The sequence below is a fragment of the Monodon monoceros genome, unplaced genomic scaffold, assembly GCF_005190385.1.
Source record: "Monodon monoceros isolate NGI ecotype Baffin Bay Population unplaced genomic scaffold, NGI_Narwhal_1 Super_Scaffold_12, whole genome shotgun sequence".
Classification (NCBI taxonomy): domain Eukaryota; kingdom Metazoa; phylum Chordata; class Mammalia; order Artiodactyla; family Monodontidae; genus Monodon; species Monodon monoceros.
In genome coordinates, this window is record NW_021703768.1 from 6,384,864 (window position 1) to 6,401,441 (window position 16,578).

At 52.1% G+C, this 16,578-nt stretch overlaps 1 protein-coding gene across 2 annotated transcripts in view; it reads left to right on the forward strand.

The window, feature by feature from the left end:
- Window positions 1–203: 203 nt before the first annotated feature.
- The window catches only part of TENT4A (terminal nucleotidyltransferase 4A), a 43,977-nt gene continuing 27,602 nt past the window's right edge, over window positions 204–16,578 (forward strand). The window contains exon 1 of one of the 2 annotated variants that reach the window (XM_029217396.1): window positions 204–426. The gene's annotated coding sequence lies outside the window, so the exon portion shown is untranslated. The remainder of the gene's footprint in view (window positions 427–16,578) is intronic. The other variant, XM_029217398.1, reaches the window with a different exon arrangement.

Here is a 16,578-nt window from a genome sequence, read left to right on the forward strand (position 1 = left end):
TGAGGGCGCCCGGCGCCTGCACAAGTCGCCGTCTCTGTCGTCGTCGTCTTCGTCCTCGTCCAACGCCGAGTCGGGCACGGAGAGCCCCGGCTGCTCCTCCTCGTCCTCCAGCAGCGCCTCGCTCGGCCGGGCGGGAGGAGGCCGCGGCGGCGCCTTCTTCCACTTCGCCGACGGTCCTTCGACCGGCCCCGGCGCGGCCAACGGGCACCCGGGGCCGCGCGGCCCCGCGCCCTCCGGCTCCCCGCCGCAGCACCAGTTCCACCCGGGCCGCCGGAAACGCGAGAACAAGGCCAGCACGTACGGCCTCAACTACCTGCTGTCCGGCAGCCGCGCGGCCGCGCTGAGCGGAGGAGGCGGCCCCGGGCCCCAGGCGCCGCGGCCCGGCACGCCGTGGAAGAGCCGCGCGTACAGCCCGGGTATCCAGGGGTGAGTGCGCGCGGCGCGGTGCGGGGACCGGGGAGGGGGGCGGGGGGGGGCGGTGCCTGCCCGTGGGGATCCCGGCCCGGCCGGGCGCGCCACCCCGCCGCGCGGCTCCCCGGGCAGCGCCGCGGGAGCTCGGAGGTCCCCATCCGGGCTCCCGAGGGTGGATGTTGGAGGCCAACGTCCGACTCCCTGGGAGGTTGTTATTTCCATTTTAAACTTCTCTTAACAACCGAGTGAAATGTCCGGATTCTTGCACTAACAGTGTAGGAGAGGGACCGTTGAGTCCGATTTGTGCAGATGTTTTCCTTTTCTCCCTGGCGAAACTGGAAAGGAGGTCGCCTAACTTTCTCTCCATCTCCTCCCACCCCACCCCGACAGGTTAGGGACCTTTTGTCAGAGTGGGGTGCAGATAGGTGTGGAGTTTGTTACCTTGCAGAGAATTATAGTATTGCCAGGAATTTGAATTAAGTGGAAGGTACATATTGGTTAAATGTTAACTTTGTTTCTCCGCGGAAATACATTTGAAAGAGGATTAGATTTTTTGTAACGATACAATTTAACCAACAGCGAATTTAAAAATTACATTTTCGGGAGGGGGTTTCAATGTTACGGTTTAATTTTGTGCCGAAAGTGACAAGTAGCGTCATCTGCATTTTTTTAAACAAGTTAGTAGCATTCAGAGGAAGTAAAAAACGTTTGTAGCAAATACTTATTCTCTGCAAAGCGTCACTTCTGCTTTACGTATTTCCACATCAGCCTAAAGGGGATTAGAAGTTCCTTTTAGGGTTAGTGCAATTACAGACGCAAGGACTGGTGAAAAAGGTGTGTGTGTGTGTGTGTGTGTTGTGTTGTGTGTTGTGTTGTGTTGTGTTGTGTTGGAGCAGTCCCAGGTGATGCTGCTCAGGTGTGAGTGCTACTTACCCAGCCCTCTTACCTTCCTGTGCTTTTCTGAGCACTGGAAACAAGATATCTGTATGTAGGTTTTATGTTGGTATTTCAGGACTTAAATCATAAACTCTCCTTGTACAATCTCATGCTGACTTAAAGGGCATCTAATGATTTTCCTGGGTGTTAGGGTTGGAAAACATTAGAGGCTTAGAAATCCCTCAATTGCTAGGTATTGAAATTATCTCTTCAAGTAACTTTTTCTTTTCATAGGTCTGTTTATTCTGCTTTGAAGTGTGTTGTAAAACACTTAAGTTGATACTGCTTTAGAGAGTGTATGATACACAGTAATAGCTGCGTTCTGCAACTCGTTTCACCTGGTGTGGGTTGGAAGCATTACTTTCTTAAATTCCTTGAAGCGTTGAGCATGCACTCAGCCCCAGGGAGGAGCCCAGACTCCTCTTCCCTCTCTTTCTCCAGTTCTTACTTGTAGAACTTTCTGAGAATAGGTGGTGGGGACACAGTTTCTTCCTTTCTTCTTTTCTTTCTTTCATTTATTTATTTTTTGGGCCACGTTGGGTCTTCGTTGCTACACGTGGGCTTTCTCTAGTTGTGGCGAGCGGGGGCTACTCTTTGTTGCGGTGCGCGGGCTGCTCATTGCAGTGGCTCCTCTTGTTGTGGAGCGCGGGCTCTAGGCACGCGGGCTTCAGTAGTTGCAGCACGCGGACTCAGTAGTTGTGGCTCGCGGGGTCTAGAGCGCAGGCTCAGTAGTTGGTGGTGCACGGGCTTAGTTGCTTCGCGGCATGTGGGAGCTTCCCCGACCAGGGCTCGAACCCATGTCCGCTGCATTGGCAGGCGGATTCTTAACCACTGTGCCACCAGGGAAGTCCCGGACACAGTTTCTTGATGTATGGCGTTAAACGTAAGAGTTCTTTGGGGGACCTGTAGGTTTCCAACCTGTCTTGTAACTGGAATTGACTCTGTGTCTTAGCACTTGGAAAACAGAAGGCGCGTGGTCTTTGCTTGTAGAGCATTTTTGGGCCCAGACCGTCTGGAGTCCCGCTTCTTCCTCTCATGAGCTGCCAGCAGTGCCAGTGTGATACCCCTGTGCAAACTCCTCAGGCTCTGGAAGCTGTTTCCTCACCCATAGTTTCTAGTACGCCTCAGTACATAGGTTGCTGTCGCTTTCCTTAATAAATGAGCCTACTACCTGCCAGGTGCTGCCCTGGGATCTGGGGGTGGGGTCAGCATGGGAGACTCAGGACCCTGACTTGGAAACCTGAGTCCGGGTTGCCCGCACCTAGGGCCCATGAGCCCTGCCTGTCCAGTCTCTCTCTGCCTGTCCTCCTCACTGTCACGTGGCCTGTCATCATCTCTAGTGAGGTTGCTCATGAACCCCGACGTGGTCATCACGCCTTCTTGCCCGCCTTGGACCATTCCCGGCACAGCCAGTGGGCTTTTCTCCTCTGGCAGCAGCTTGGGTCAGGTCCCACCCCCGGGCACCTCCCTCGCCCCCCTTAGGTTAGAGGCAAAGCCTGATACCCGGCCTGCTTCCCAGGTGCTGCCCCTCTGGGCCCTGCCTGGGGTCTCCACTCCCTCTCTGTCAGGGTCCCCCGCCTCCACCCCCATCAGCCTGTTAGAAGTCGGCTCCAAGTCGTGTAGGGCTGGAGAGTGGGCTCCGAAGCGGCCAGGAGTTCTGTGTTTCGGCCCACCTAAATAGGCGGGCTGTGTTGGCCGCCCTTCCTTGCCCGCCTCTATGGGTGGCCCTGGGCCTGTCCACTCCTGCCATCCCTGCCTAGAGGAGGAGTCTGCTAGGACTGCCTGTCACTTGCCTGGAAGGGTGAATACCCTACGCTTGGTTCGCTGCTCTGAATCCTAGCGGACTGCCCATCTAGAAGGGCTGAGCGGAGGAAGAGTGCCCCGGAGGGAGGCGTCGTCCTTCGTCCTTCGCGAAAAGACATTGCCACGGGCCTGCTGGGCTTCTCCAACTGACTTTTTGGTATCAAGAGATAGCTGTGTCTGGAACTTTCTTCAGGCTGCCAGCCTACCCAGAGTGATGAGGAAGGCCACCAGAAGGTCCCTCACTTGTGGCTTAGACAGGGAAAGAACTGAGATAAGAGATCGCCTAGGCCAGCCAGCAGAAAAAAATCTTGTTGATGAGATGTTGCTCAGCCCATCTAGTCTCAGGACAGCATTTCTGGAAAGACAGTGTTTGCAGTCCTCAAGAAAGGGTAAGCAGTTGCTGGTGATGGGGGGGTGTGAGTAGCATCAGCTGAACCCCACTGGGCCTTTGCCTGGTAGCCCATGTAGCAGCTGGCACCATCCCTTCTTTCTTGGGGGGGTTTCTGCCCTTGGGAACTTTGCCTGGCGGCCACCTTGTAAGGTAGCCAACCTGTTTGCATCCTAAGACGAAGAAAAAGCAGGTGAAAGTGCACAGGAATTAGTGCGAGAACCTTCAGAGTGGAGAAGGTCAAATTCTTGTTTCGGAGCTGCCGCTGGTTCTAGTTCTTAGTCAGTTTCCTTGGTTGAGCTCTCAGTCTTGAGACTGACCCTGAGCATGTGTCCTGGCCTCTGGCTGCCGCCACTCTCTCTGGCCCTTGTCTCCTGACCCAGCAGTACTTTGTGACTTTGCCTGGGTCAGTCTCAACAGCTTCAGAAACCTTCCCAGTTCAAAGGTAAAGAGAAGTCCTGCACAAGTGAGAGTGGGAGCGTGAACCTCAGATACTCTGCCACATCCTTCCTGGTGCCCTGCAGACCCCCAGGAAGGAGATCCTGGAATGGGAGAGAACCCAGCGCTCTGGCGGATGCCTGCAGTCCGGGCCCTGCCCTGGCTTATGTTCAGCGTTTGTCCTCTGTGGCCTGCTCGCAGTGTGCAGAGTCACACGCAGCACCCTCCCTGCAGGTCCCTTGACAGTATTTCATTTTTTTAACATCTTCTGTTCCCTCAGAGAAAATTCACTTAGCCTGAAGTTTGTGAGCAGCTGACAGATGTGCCCTGCTGGGCCCCGGCCTGGGTTCTTTCTAACTCCACACATGTTCTCTTTTCCCCTTTCTCCCGAGTCAGTGCCTGGAGAAGATTCAGGATCCCTCCTCTCCCTCTGTGCCTCCAGCCTGACGTGACACTACCTACAGTCCAACGAATGGCCTCCCACGGCTCGTCCTTAGGGGACCAGTGGGAGGGCACAGGTGAAGGGCCAGCAGGACCCGCCATGGACCATGGCTGTCACCACTCTTGTTGCCTTTGTCTCATTCTCATCTCTTCCTGCAGACGTCTGGGGATGCACAGGAATGGTTATTGTGAGATGGTGGCACACGTGGGCCTTGTTTTCTGAGTCTTTATCCTTGGAGGGCCCGAGGGTAACGCGCTGGGCACGAGTTTGCTGCTGCACTGACCGTTCATGAAATTAGCTCCTGCTCGGACACTCCTCCCTGCGTGAAAGTTGCATCCTTGTCCCTGCCCCTCGCGCCGCGGCCAGTCTCTCTGCGAAGTGAAATTGAAAATCCAGCACAAGATGGTGGCAGTGACAGTCGAGGAGAGTGATGCCTGGGTGCTGGTAAAGGAGGACGGGCAAAGCTAGCACAGCTGACGCTCAGAGACGGGGCTGCCGGGGAGGGGGAGGGGGAGGGGCGGGACGGAGCTCTGGAAGTGGAGGGTCAGGATATGAGGAGTCCTCTGAAAAGTGGGCCCTCGAATGATCTTGTAAAGAATGGCCTCCCGACTGCTCCTGCTGTGGAGGTCAGGGTGGGATAAAGCGGACGTCCTGCTGCTGTGAGCTCTGGATGGAAAAGCAGTGCCAAGGCAGTGCCATTGTGGCCTCTTAGATGTGACACGTGGTTGTGACTTGATTGCTCCTGAACGTATTCTTAAGTGTTTTAAAGTAAACAAGTTTTTCAGAATTTAAGATTTGTTTTTCAAAGTAAAGTCTCAGACCTTCTTTTGGTTGCTGTTTAATATGAAATTTTGGCCCCCATTTTAAATGGATTCATGTAAATAGAAGGAGAGATAACAGTCATCCTTGGAAAATAAGGCTTTGTGCGCCACAGTTAGGTCATTATGGTTTAAGATTTGGGTTTTGGGTTGTGAAGTAGAAGAGGGTTGTAGTAAACAAACAAAAACCTGTGATGTTCGGATTCAGAAACTTGATTTTGATGGTACAGCCAGAAGGCAGGGTCACCGGGGAGGGGTGACTGAATCTCTCACTGGAGTCATAGGAGGTTGTCATAAGCCACGGCGTCACCTGGAAATTGCCACTGGCCAGCACAGCTGTGCAGAGGCCTGCCTAGAACACTCTGGTCAGCTTGTCAGGGATTTCTCCTCTCAGAAGGCTGCTGAGTGGGTGTGGCACCCGAGGAAGGGCAGGTGGGTGGTCTCGGTAGTCGAGACAGGTGCCCCAGACATCTGCCCCCAGTACGAACGAGCCTCCCAGTGAGGTGCTCACAGGTGCCTCTCCCCAATGACTTGGGATTTGCACTAAAAAGGAAATATCTTATGCTAGGATTTCCATGCTGCACTGGTTTGCTGCTGCTGTGTAACAAATGTCCACAGGCTCAGTGGCTTTACAACAGCACTCATTGATGTCTCACAGGTTCTGTGGGTCAGAGGTTGGCGCTGGGGGCTGGGTTCTCTGCGCAGGCACCCCGCTGGCTGAAGTCTCGGGGCTGCCCATTGTGCTCTCTGCTGGGGCTCAGGGTCCTCCTGTGAGCTCACTCCTGTTATTGGCATGATTCCATTCCTTGCAGTTATAGGACTGAGGTCCCTGATTTCTTGCTGGATGCCCACTGGGGCCTTTCTCAGCTCCTTTAAGCCACCTGCATCCTTTGGCTCGAGGCCCCTCCATCTTCAAACCCACCACAGGGCTTTGAATCTCTAGATGGCGCTGCCAGCTGAAGGAAGCCTTCTGCATTAAGGACTCATGGAGTTGCGTCAGGTCCACCCAAGTGACTGTCTGTGTTTAGGGCATGTAATCATACAGCATAATCACAGGAGCAGTGACAATTTCATCACGGCCGCAGGTGCCGGGGGTCAGGGTACAGAATCTTCTGGGGGCTGCCTGCTGTGCATGCAGGTGTTCTCTCATACGTAGACTTCTATGCTGTGGGAACACAGGTTGTGTTTTTCTTTTCCAACACTTCTCTCCTTTGACTGGACTCCAGCCCATCACGATGACTCTTGCAGATTGTCTGTCCTCTGGCTTGCTTGTCACCCCTGAACTCAGGGACAGCCAGAGTGATCATAGCTGTAAGTGCCTTTCTGTGCATTTCTCACGTGGACTGTTCTTAAAATATGTCATCTGAGAAGAGGTTATGTGAAAGCCATGGGGATGAACATACGGAAATTACAGTGATTGAAAAGTCCCGTTTGTGAGGTATCCTGTACTGGTCAGCTTAGGAAAGGTGCCGTTCCTGTGCTGGGGGAGGAAGGTCGGTGACTCACCCAAGTCGCCTCCATAGTCAGTACATGGATCCCCACAGTCCATCCTTGCTTTGCAGAAGACCCTGCAGCGCAGGTTAACGGGAGTGGTGTCCTGCCCAGAAGCCCCGCCTCAGAGCTCTGTCCCTTCCTGTGGAGTCACTACTACTCTTAAAAACTGACCCCTGCTCTGCTGGGTCTCTTCGGGGGAAGATGGGCAGCGTCCTAGCCTGCATTCCCAGTGCCAAGCATGCACCAAGCCGCTGCTGAGTAAGTGTCTGGTGAGTGAGTGAATGAAAGAAAGAAAGGAAGAGAGAAGGACTCTGGCAGCTTAGAGGGGCAAGTGAGGTGCGGCCAGTCTGCAGAGTTTAAATAAACCAAATGCTAAAAATAACTTTTGCTGTTTGTCTTAGAATTTCTGCAGACTTGATTGCCAGCTCTGAAGTTATTTAAATGCAGAATGAAGTGAAATCTCTTGCAGTGTATCTGCCTGCCTTCCTGAAGAGTGCGGTTAAATCAGTTTTATGCCTTGTGACAGAATGTAAAAACAAAACATTCAACAAAATTCTATTCTCCGTTAGAAAGGCATCTCCATATAGTTCCAACTGGTCTTTTTCTTACTATAAAATTAATACCTGACATGAAAAGTTAGAAAACTTGGTACCTGGTGAGCGTCCTGTCACCTGTTCGCACGCACGTGGCCTGGGCTTCCAAGGCCTGTGTTCTCTTTTCTGGTGGGAGGGGACGGAGGCTGGGCCCCGCCCTGGCCAGCGAGGCTCGGCTCAGAAGTTTGTCCTTCTCTGCACTGACGGGGTGGACTTGGCTGAGGGCTCTGAGGTTCCCCCGGTGGGGAGTGGCTTTGATGATCAGCACCATGCCTTTTTATTGTGGGCTTGTGCTCTTTTTTAGTTCCCAAATCAGCTGCTCCGAGCAATCATTTAAGCTCTCTGTGGTTTGAGGTCAGAGTTAATTTCCTGAGTGACAACATGTGGATGTAGGTAGTTTAGATCTTTTCATGTTTGAAAGAGATTTCAGGTGATCTTAACGTTTCTGGAATCCTGGGAATCTGAAGGAATGGCTAGAATGCTAGTAGTTAAAGGGAAATGAAAAATCGAACTACTTATGCGTTCTTTTTCTTCCATCCCTTTAGCATCGGGAAGCATGTGTGAGGCCTTGAGATTGCCGGCTAGCCTGCATCTCGGGTAGCCTGGCTCCCAGGTCTGAACATGGCTGTCTTCATCGAGGGTTCCCACTTCTGAGCCTCAGCGTCCCACCCGTGGAGCAGGGCCTGCCCCATTGCCCTTGCAGGGCTTATTAGAGAAAGGAGACGTGGGCTCGCTGTGTGAGTGGTCACGTGGGGGAATTAGGAGGGCTGCTCCTTTCCTTTTCTCCTCTCTTCTCTAAAGAAATGGAAACCAAACTTCTTGTTGCCAACCGGATACAGACAACTTTCCCTCTCAGGCCAAAACTTTTCTCTTGGAGAGACTGCTGAAGACTTGCAGTTGGTGTTTTCAGGGCAGGCAGCGGGCACAGCTGGAGGCAGACCCACCTGATGCGTGGAAATGCTTTCTCCTTTTGAGCCAAGGCAAACTTTTCTATTTTTAAAAATTTAAACAATGCCTGAGTCATGTGTCCTCTAGGTTTTTAAGTAAGAATCTTGTCTTCCCAGAGCTTTCAGGGTTTTCCTGATGTATTTATCAGGTATGTGTGTGCTGCCCTGTGTAACTTGCTTGGAGTTGTTTGGGATTTTGGTCTTGTTCTCTGCAGAGTGGAAGGAGTGGATGTTATGCTATTTCTCTGAGCTCTTTGCAGCTTTCAGCACATGTTCTGTGTATAGTGCAGGAAGCAGAAGTGAGGGCCTGGGAAGGTCAGGACTAGAACAGCACCACCTGTGGAACATCCTGTGAGGAGGGGGGCGGGGGGGGGCTCTAGTTCTGTGCTGCCCAGTATAGTAGTCGCCGGCCACGTGTGACCACTGAGCACTTGAAATGGGACTGATGGGACTGAGGAACTGGAGTTTAATTGTTTTTAATTTTAGTTGAAATTTAAATGGTCTTATGTTTGGACAGCACCGAACTGCAGTAACTTTAGATTCCTTACTTGGAACACAGATTCCTTCCTTGATTCAGCAACTGCTGCCTAAATACATCCGAACTCCAACAGCAGCAAAAGCTGCGCTACTCGGCAGGTTGCCACTGGAAAGCTCCAGAAATTGTTTCTGCGTTTCTAGTATAAACCCTTTTCAGAGGGCTGCTGTTTCAGTAACACATGAAGTATAAAATGGGTTCCTACGGCTCGGGGTGTCTGGTCCAGCAGGCAGGTGGTGGTTCTCTGCACCTGTGCACACGGGCTAATGACATAATCCAGCCTCTTCCCACCGGGCAGTGTCCTTGGGCAGCAGCAGCAGAGCACAGGGACTCCAACATGGGGTCGGCCGTCTGCACGAGGTTCCTCCCTGAGTTCTCAGAGCAGGCCCATGAAACGGGTAGTTTTTCTCTTGCTTTGGAGACAGAAAAGCAAAGCCTAGACAGGCTAATGTGATCTGGCCAAAGGTGCTGCATGTGGAAATGTCAGTCTAGCTCTGACATTGGGGAGCTGCAAACAGTTCTTAAATGAAGAGCTTAAACGAAGTTCCTGAAACGAAGGAGCCGCCCCCAAGACGCGGGAATGGAAACTAGCAGCTTGCTCTGCAGACCTGGCTTTCGTGTGTCTGCTTAGGGCCATTTGCTTTTCTGCCTTCCTAGAGAGAGCAGACTGGGGAAGGGGGCCCAGGTCCTCCCATAAGGACTTTGCCAGTCAGGTGACCAATGACAGATATGCGGGAGATGGGTAGGGGAGCGCTGGGGGAGGCCCCGGGGACCAGAAGCCCATCCTGCTGCTGTAGTACAAGGAGTTCCTGCTTCCCCCAGACATCCGAAGCTGCCTGGGGGCAGTTGTGGTGGAGGCAGCAGGGCTCCTGCCATCTGGGTTATTCTTAGAAGTTACACTTTATGAAAAACGAAGCATCCGATGAATCGTTGGCTTGTGTTTTTCTGGAAGACAGTGGAAAGGCCGAGAAACAGGACTGGCGAGCGTTTGCCGACTTCCTCCTTGGTGTCAGGCGCTGCCTTCGCTGCAGATCCTGCTTTCTCCCAATTCCCCCGGACAGTAACTCATTTTAAGTCTTGGTAGATGAAGAAGCATCTCGCCCAGGGTGCTACTAGAAGGTAAAAGAGCGGGCGCCTCAGCGCAGGCCTGCTTGACAAGAAAGCCCCTGTGTTCACTGGTGCCTCCCAGGAAGGGGTTGGTGCCCCCAGAGAAAGAGCCAGAAGCAGGAACTTGGTGTACTGGTGGCGGGGGGGGGGGGGGGCCTTAGCGCCATGCAGTAAGGAGGATTTTGGTTACTGGCGTCTTTTCTAAACGTAAGCAAACAGATCAAAAAATTGAAGTATAACTCTGAAATGACTGAAATAGAAAAGAGGCTTGTGAAATGCAAAGAAATTCTGAAGTATTGTTAGAAATTATCTCCTGTAAAAACGTGGGTGAGGAATCTGTCTAAAGAGTCGGTGCCTCTCTCGAAGACTGCCTCACAAGAGACAGACGAACAAAACCTAAGTACAATATGATGGATAGAAATAAGAGTATAGAACTGAGACCAAATTCCAGAGAATGGGGACCTGTGAGAATTGTCATAGGCTAAGCCCTGGAATGAAGGGAAGCTTGCAAAATTGGTAAGAGTAAAAAGGGCCTCTTGGGATCAGAGTAAGCCCCTAGGAAGTAAGTAAAAAGCTGGGCTGGGAAGACAGCTCAGTGTTCCGGCCGTAGCAGCTGGATGCTTCACCTTTTCCTCTGCTCCCATCAGGTGAATGGTCCTCAGTACTTGTCATGGTGTTAATCCTCACTGGCCCTACTGAGCCCTCGCCCCTCCCAGGAGAGGGAGGGGCTCTTGTCTCCTTACTGTGTAGGAGAGGGTGGTGTAGGAGAGTGTGTGAGGCTCACACTGCCCATAGGTGCAGAGCTGGCACGGGAGCACAGGCAGTCTGATGCCACAGCCTGTCTTCTTAACTGTTGGACCCTCGGAGCAAAGAGGGGATTGTCCAAAGAGGAATAACAATAGGAAGAAAACACTTGCTTACGTTGAGTTCCAGTCTCTAGGTCAAGAGAAATGACTACTGGCTTCTCAGGAGGGGTAGCACATGACATCATGAAGCTCCGCCCCATCCCTGTACATCTCTCGGGCACCCGGCAGATGGACCCAAGAGGAATCTGAGTAGCTTCCTGCAGAGCCAGCAGCAGGCCCTGGTCTATCACCCTGCGGCTCTCCAGTGGCTCCTTTACGAACCGGTGACAGCACGGCTCTGTGTGACACCGTGCCTCTATGGTTCTGTTTGCTCGTTGCTTTAAAATGAGAGACTGATTTGGACTGTGCTTTATGCTGATTTTTAAATAATGATATTGTTTTTATAAAACAGATTTGTGTGTATTTTTCGGTAAAAAGCAGAAAGCTTTAAAAATCACTCAACCCCACCACCCAGAAATAACCACGGACCCATTAGGTGACTGCCATTGTAGACATCTCTCTAAGCCCTGTATGGACGGACACATGCATTGATCAACAGAAATACTTCTATTACAATTTATGTTCTCCTTAAATACAATTTACTAAATTATTAATTTTGCTTGAAAGTGAAAGTAATGTTCAACTTCAAAAAGAAATAATAGTTTCTAAGAGATGTTGCTGAGACTAAGAATATAAAGAAGATTAAAAACCTTATGTGGCTAAGTGCAAAGAAAAGTTAAAGTTTTAATGAAATCACTTCAGTTTGTCTGCTGCCATGTAGGTTAGCGATGTTAGCCCTTGCTATGGACTGAGTTGTCTCCACTCAGATCATAGGTTGAAGCCACAATGTGGTGGCGTTAGGAGGTGCGGCCTTTGGGAGGTGATGGGTTTAGATGAGGTCATGGGTGGGGCCTCATCATGGGATTAGTGCCCTTATGAGAAAGACCAGAGAGTTCACTCGTTCTCTCTCCACCATGTGAGGGCACATTGAGAGGTCGGCAGTCTGCGAGCCAGGAAGAGGGCCCTCCCCATAACCCGGCCTTGCTGGCACCTGGATCTTGAACTTGCAGCTTCCAGAACTGTGAGACATAAATGTCTGTTGTTTAAGGCGCCCAGTCTGTGGTATCCCTTTGCAGCAGCCCAAGCAGACTAAGACAACCCTTTATGTAGCCTCCCAGCTCCTGATTTGCATTATGTTGTTTGTCTGCCACCATGAGTTAGGCATTTGTATTCTGTTCTGCAGTTATGATCACTACCATTTGTTGAGCTCTTACTGAGTGCTAGACCCCATTCTAAATACTTTGTCTGTATTCATTAAATCCTCCTGACAGTGCCACGTGAGGGGGCGCCATCAGCATCCTCATGTTTCACATGAGGAGACTGAAGCCCAGAGCAGCTGAGGGTCCCGCAGGGTTTCGTAGCGGATCCTGCCATCCTGCCTTGGCCCTGAACACTACAGTTTGCAGTCGATTAGTCTGGGTTCTGTCTTTGCATAGACTTCATGCTGCGTGCCAGGCTTTCACCGGGACGCCGGCAGCTTTCCACGCTCTGATGGACATCTTCGGCAGGGCTCCAGGGGCCGTACTGCCTGGCCCCCCTGCGGGATGGGCTCTGTGCACAGCCCTTCACTCCACTCTGACCGGCCCGGCCTGGTAGCCCTCAGCCCGCTCCACGGGTCCATGCAGCCCTGCTGCGTTCCGTCTGTGCTGCGTGCTGGGAGTCGAGTTTGTACAGGAGAAATCATGAGCTCCGCGTTCCCCGAAGCCTGCCGGGTGCCTGGAGAACGGGGTCCCCGCTTCACGACCTTGGCATGCTCCCCGATGTCTCTGGCTGCAAATGTTGCCGGAGATCTGGGGCGAGACTGATCCCGCTTCAGGGAGGTGGTTTCTTCTGGATGCCCGCCTGGCCGCGCCTTCCTCTTGTGCTCACCTGGTCCTTTCCGCAGCGTTGGCCCTGCATCAGCCCTTCCTGGACCACAACTGCCCTTCCACCCACAGGCCGGGCTCTGCCTTGACCTCAGGGGCTGGTCCCCTGTCGGGCCTTCGGCGTGGCCCTGGTTTCATCTTCCACCTTTTCCACGTGGACGGCTTGACTCTCTTTTCCTCTCTGTCCGTCTTCCTTAAATGGGCCCTTCTCAGGTGTTGGCACAGTGGCTTCGCTGTCCTCTCCTGCAGCTCCTTGCCCTCTTTTCACCCTGTGTTTACGACCACGTTCTCACTGAGGTTTTCTGTAGCACGAAGCGTGGGAGTGGGTTTTCCTGATCCCGGCTGGCGTCTGCTCCCACACTGGGGTCCTTGTCCTCATGATGTCCTGGGCCCCTTTCTCTTCCTCTTTGTTTGCTGTGCCACGTTCATGGGTTGCCATCTCTGCTGATGCGACCTGAGGGTGTTCTGAGCCCTCCGACATCCCCTAGAACTTTCCCTCTCAGGTCAGGCTGCAGGTTTGAGGGGCTGCTGCGTCTTTGGCCGACCTTCTGGGACCTGTCGGCCCCCATGTGGAGAGTCGAGTCTTGGGGCGGGTCCGTGGGCCACCTTGTTGGGGGCCTGAAGTCTGTTCCCTGAATTAGTTCAGCCTCTTAGGGCCCAGCTCATCTGGCCCGGTCCTTTCATGGCCTCGGGGTCCTCAGAAGCCTGGTGTCGTGTGCTCTGAAGTCAGCCCGGGGAACAGAAGACCCTCGCTGCTGGTGTGTCAGACTCAGGCTCCCCCTGTCCTCTAGGCCCTGCTGACTTCCTCTCAGGGCCTCCAGGTTCGTCCCCTGATCTTTGCACATCTGGCTGCTTCTTGCCCTTCTGTCTTGGCTGCAGTATCAGCTCTTTGGGAGGCCGTCCCTGACCATACGATATAAAGTAGCCATGAAGACAGCCGTGGCCACCATTTGGGATCTCTGCGTAGTGTGCTTATACTTGGGGTTGATCTTGGTTATTTACTTTGCTCCCTTCTCCGTGCCTCTAACCCAGCTCAGCAAGCATGGGGGACTTACTGATTCTGTCTCGCTCACTCTGTAGCCTGTGTCAGAGCAGCACCTGGTCCATCGTGGGTTGGCAGTAAATAACTGTGCAGTGATGACTTGCGTCTGCTTTCTGTACTTCAATATTGACTTAAACCTTTGGATCCGTTAAGTTCTTTGCTTTGCCCTCCCTTCCTCCCTGCCTTTCTATTTTTGCTAGTTTTCCAGCATTGTTGTGTTGTCCTTTTTCTTAACATTTTTTTCTGGTCATCATGGTGGGGTCTTGGGAGGTTGATGTGTGCTCTTCCTGCCATCTTGAGCCAGAACCCTGGAGCCTGGCCTGTCTCCTGAGACTTGAAGAGGTAGACACGCCTAGTTCATGCTGAGCAGAATTGGTACAAATGATTTACGGCCTCCTTTACACTGGATGGAGACATTCCTGCTGATTGAATGAAAAGTAAACATTTGATAATTAAAAGTTATGTTTTTATTTTTCTGATACTGTAGATCAAGCTTTGATATATATGCAAATATTGGATACAGGGACGTTAAGTAGCTTTAATTACAGCAGACGCTCAGATATGCTGACACTCGGGCGTGTGGGGAGACCTGGCTTTCGTGTGGCCATGCGCACTGGCCCCTGGCGATGACGAGCGCCCACTCTGGTCACATCTGCAGGGCGCACGGGACTGGACACAGGCTTAACGAGTGCTTTGCCACTCTTGGTGACGTGGAAGGTGATTGGCATGCCCTCCGTCAGGTGCGTTACACACATGGGCTTTCCTGTCCTGAGGGTCATTGGGATGACTTATCCCGCCAGGACAGTGTCTCGGGGAGAGGCTGCGCACGTCTCGCATCACCTGACATCACCGTCTAGCATCATCTAGCATCACCACCGAGGGGTCAGGGCCAGGGAGGGAGCAGCTAGTGCCGTGGAAGTGGAGCTGAGGCCCCAGAAGTCTGCAGGAGGCAGATGGGAGGGGCAGTCGATGGGGTGTGGAGGCTCCGGGGCACACTCTGAGCAGTGTGAGCACAGACACACTGTAGAGGTTTGTGCCAAGAAGTTTCACGCCAGACGTGAGGCTCAGGCTGGTTGTCCAGCCTCTGAGCATCTGTAAAACGGGAGGTGGTGGTGGTTCTCAGGATCATCCTCATGAAGCGTGTCATACGCTGACTGGACAGAGCAGGCAGGTGGTACGTGTCAGTTACTTATCATCATAATAAGAATACTGGTAGGATAGTATCACTAATGAATTTTAAGTTTCTAAGTCTGAATATAGCCTCAGAATCCTACTCAACACAGCTGTCTGACAGCAGTGCCGTCAATGGGCGCTGGGACAGTGGGGAAGCCCGTTAGCTGTCCCTGGTGTGGTGTGGACAGAGAGGGTTGGGGTACTTGAGAGAACACCCCCTTCCTCACAGGTCTCTGGGTTCAGTCACCTACATCTGCAGAGGTTTTTCTGGGATCGTAGGCTAGCTTTTTCAGGAGCCCTGTCTTTTGAGGGGGGCGTGTATGCTAAACCAGTGACTTGGGGTGGCACTAGAACCAGAACTTTAGGGGTGAAGGGGCCTTTAGCCTTGCTGGACCTTGGAGCTGAGCAGAGTCACACGAGTAGTTCCTTGGCCCTCAGGGTGCTGGTCATGGGCCTAGCCAAAGGGAAAGCCCATGTGGGTTTGGCCTTAATGTAAAGGCCAAAGGCAGCCAGTCTCAAAGAAGACTTAAGCACAGCGATGTCTGCCCTTTGATCTTTGGAGTAAAGTCAGTGTCAGTAAAGCTGACATGATGACACTTGGCTATGATTATAAAAGCAATAAAGTACTTATTGAAGAAACTTGGAAAATACAGAAAGGAAACTACCCATAATGTTCCTGTTGTTAACACTTTCCTGTTCTTAACAAATCATATGTCTCTCTTATTTTTAATGCTACTTTAAATGTGTCATTTTTTTTTTTTTTTTTTTTTTTAACGGTACACGGGCCTCTCACTGTTGCGGCCTCTCCCGTTGTGGTGCACAGGCTCCGGACGCACAGGCTCAGCGGCCATGGCTCACGGGCCCAGCCGCTCCGCGGCATGTGGGACCCTCCCGGACCGGGGCACAAACCCGCATCCCCTGCAGCGGCAGGCGGACTCTCAACCACTGCGCCACCAGGAACGCCCTAAAAGAGCTTTTTAAGACAGGAGGAATCACTTATCTAGAGTTAAATTTAAACAAACATACAAAAATGACACATTTAGGGCTTCCCTGGTGGCGCAGTGGTTGAGAGTCCGCCTGCCGCTGCAGGGGATGCGGGTTTGTGCCCCGGTCCGGGAGGGTCCCACATGCCGCGGAGCGGCTGGGCCCGTGAGCCATGGCCGCTGAGCCTGTGCGTCCGGAGCCTGTGCACCACAACGGGAGAGGCCGCAACAGTGAGAGGCCCACCAAAAAAAAAAAAAAAAAGCTCTTTTAAACAATTTTTAAAGATGGAATTGATGTATATTATTTCCTAAATAACTAGGGAGAGATGTTTACAACTTTTCACTTTTTGTAAACAGCCCATAGTGCATATTTCTGCATGCTTCTGTATGTTGGGCCACTTCCTGAGTGTGGCTTCACAGCCCTGTGGCTGAACGTCAAGATCGAGAGCTGCACAGCTCTGGGTTTGAGTCCTGGTCGTGGAATCTTGGGCCATTTACCATCTGTCTAATGAATAGTTTTCTTAAAATCTGTAAAATCTGTAAAATGGAGAAAATATTGAATAATACTTGCCTCAAGGACTATTTGGGAGACTAACGAAAATGCTGGTAATATGGATGGTATTGTGTAGTATCTCAGGGTAGTCATCTTTTCAGGCTCTCACACATACTGCTTCCCAAAAGATTATCCAGCTCACCTT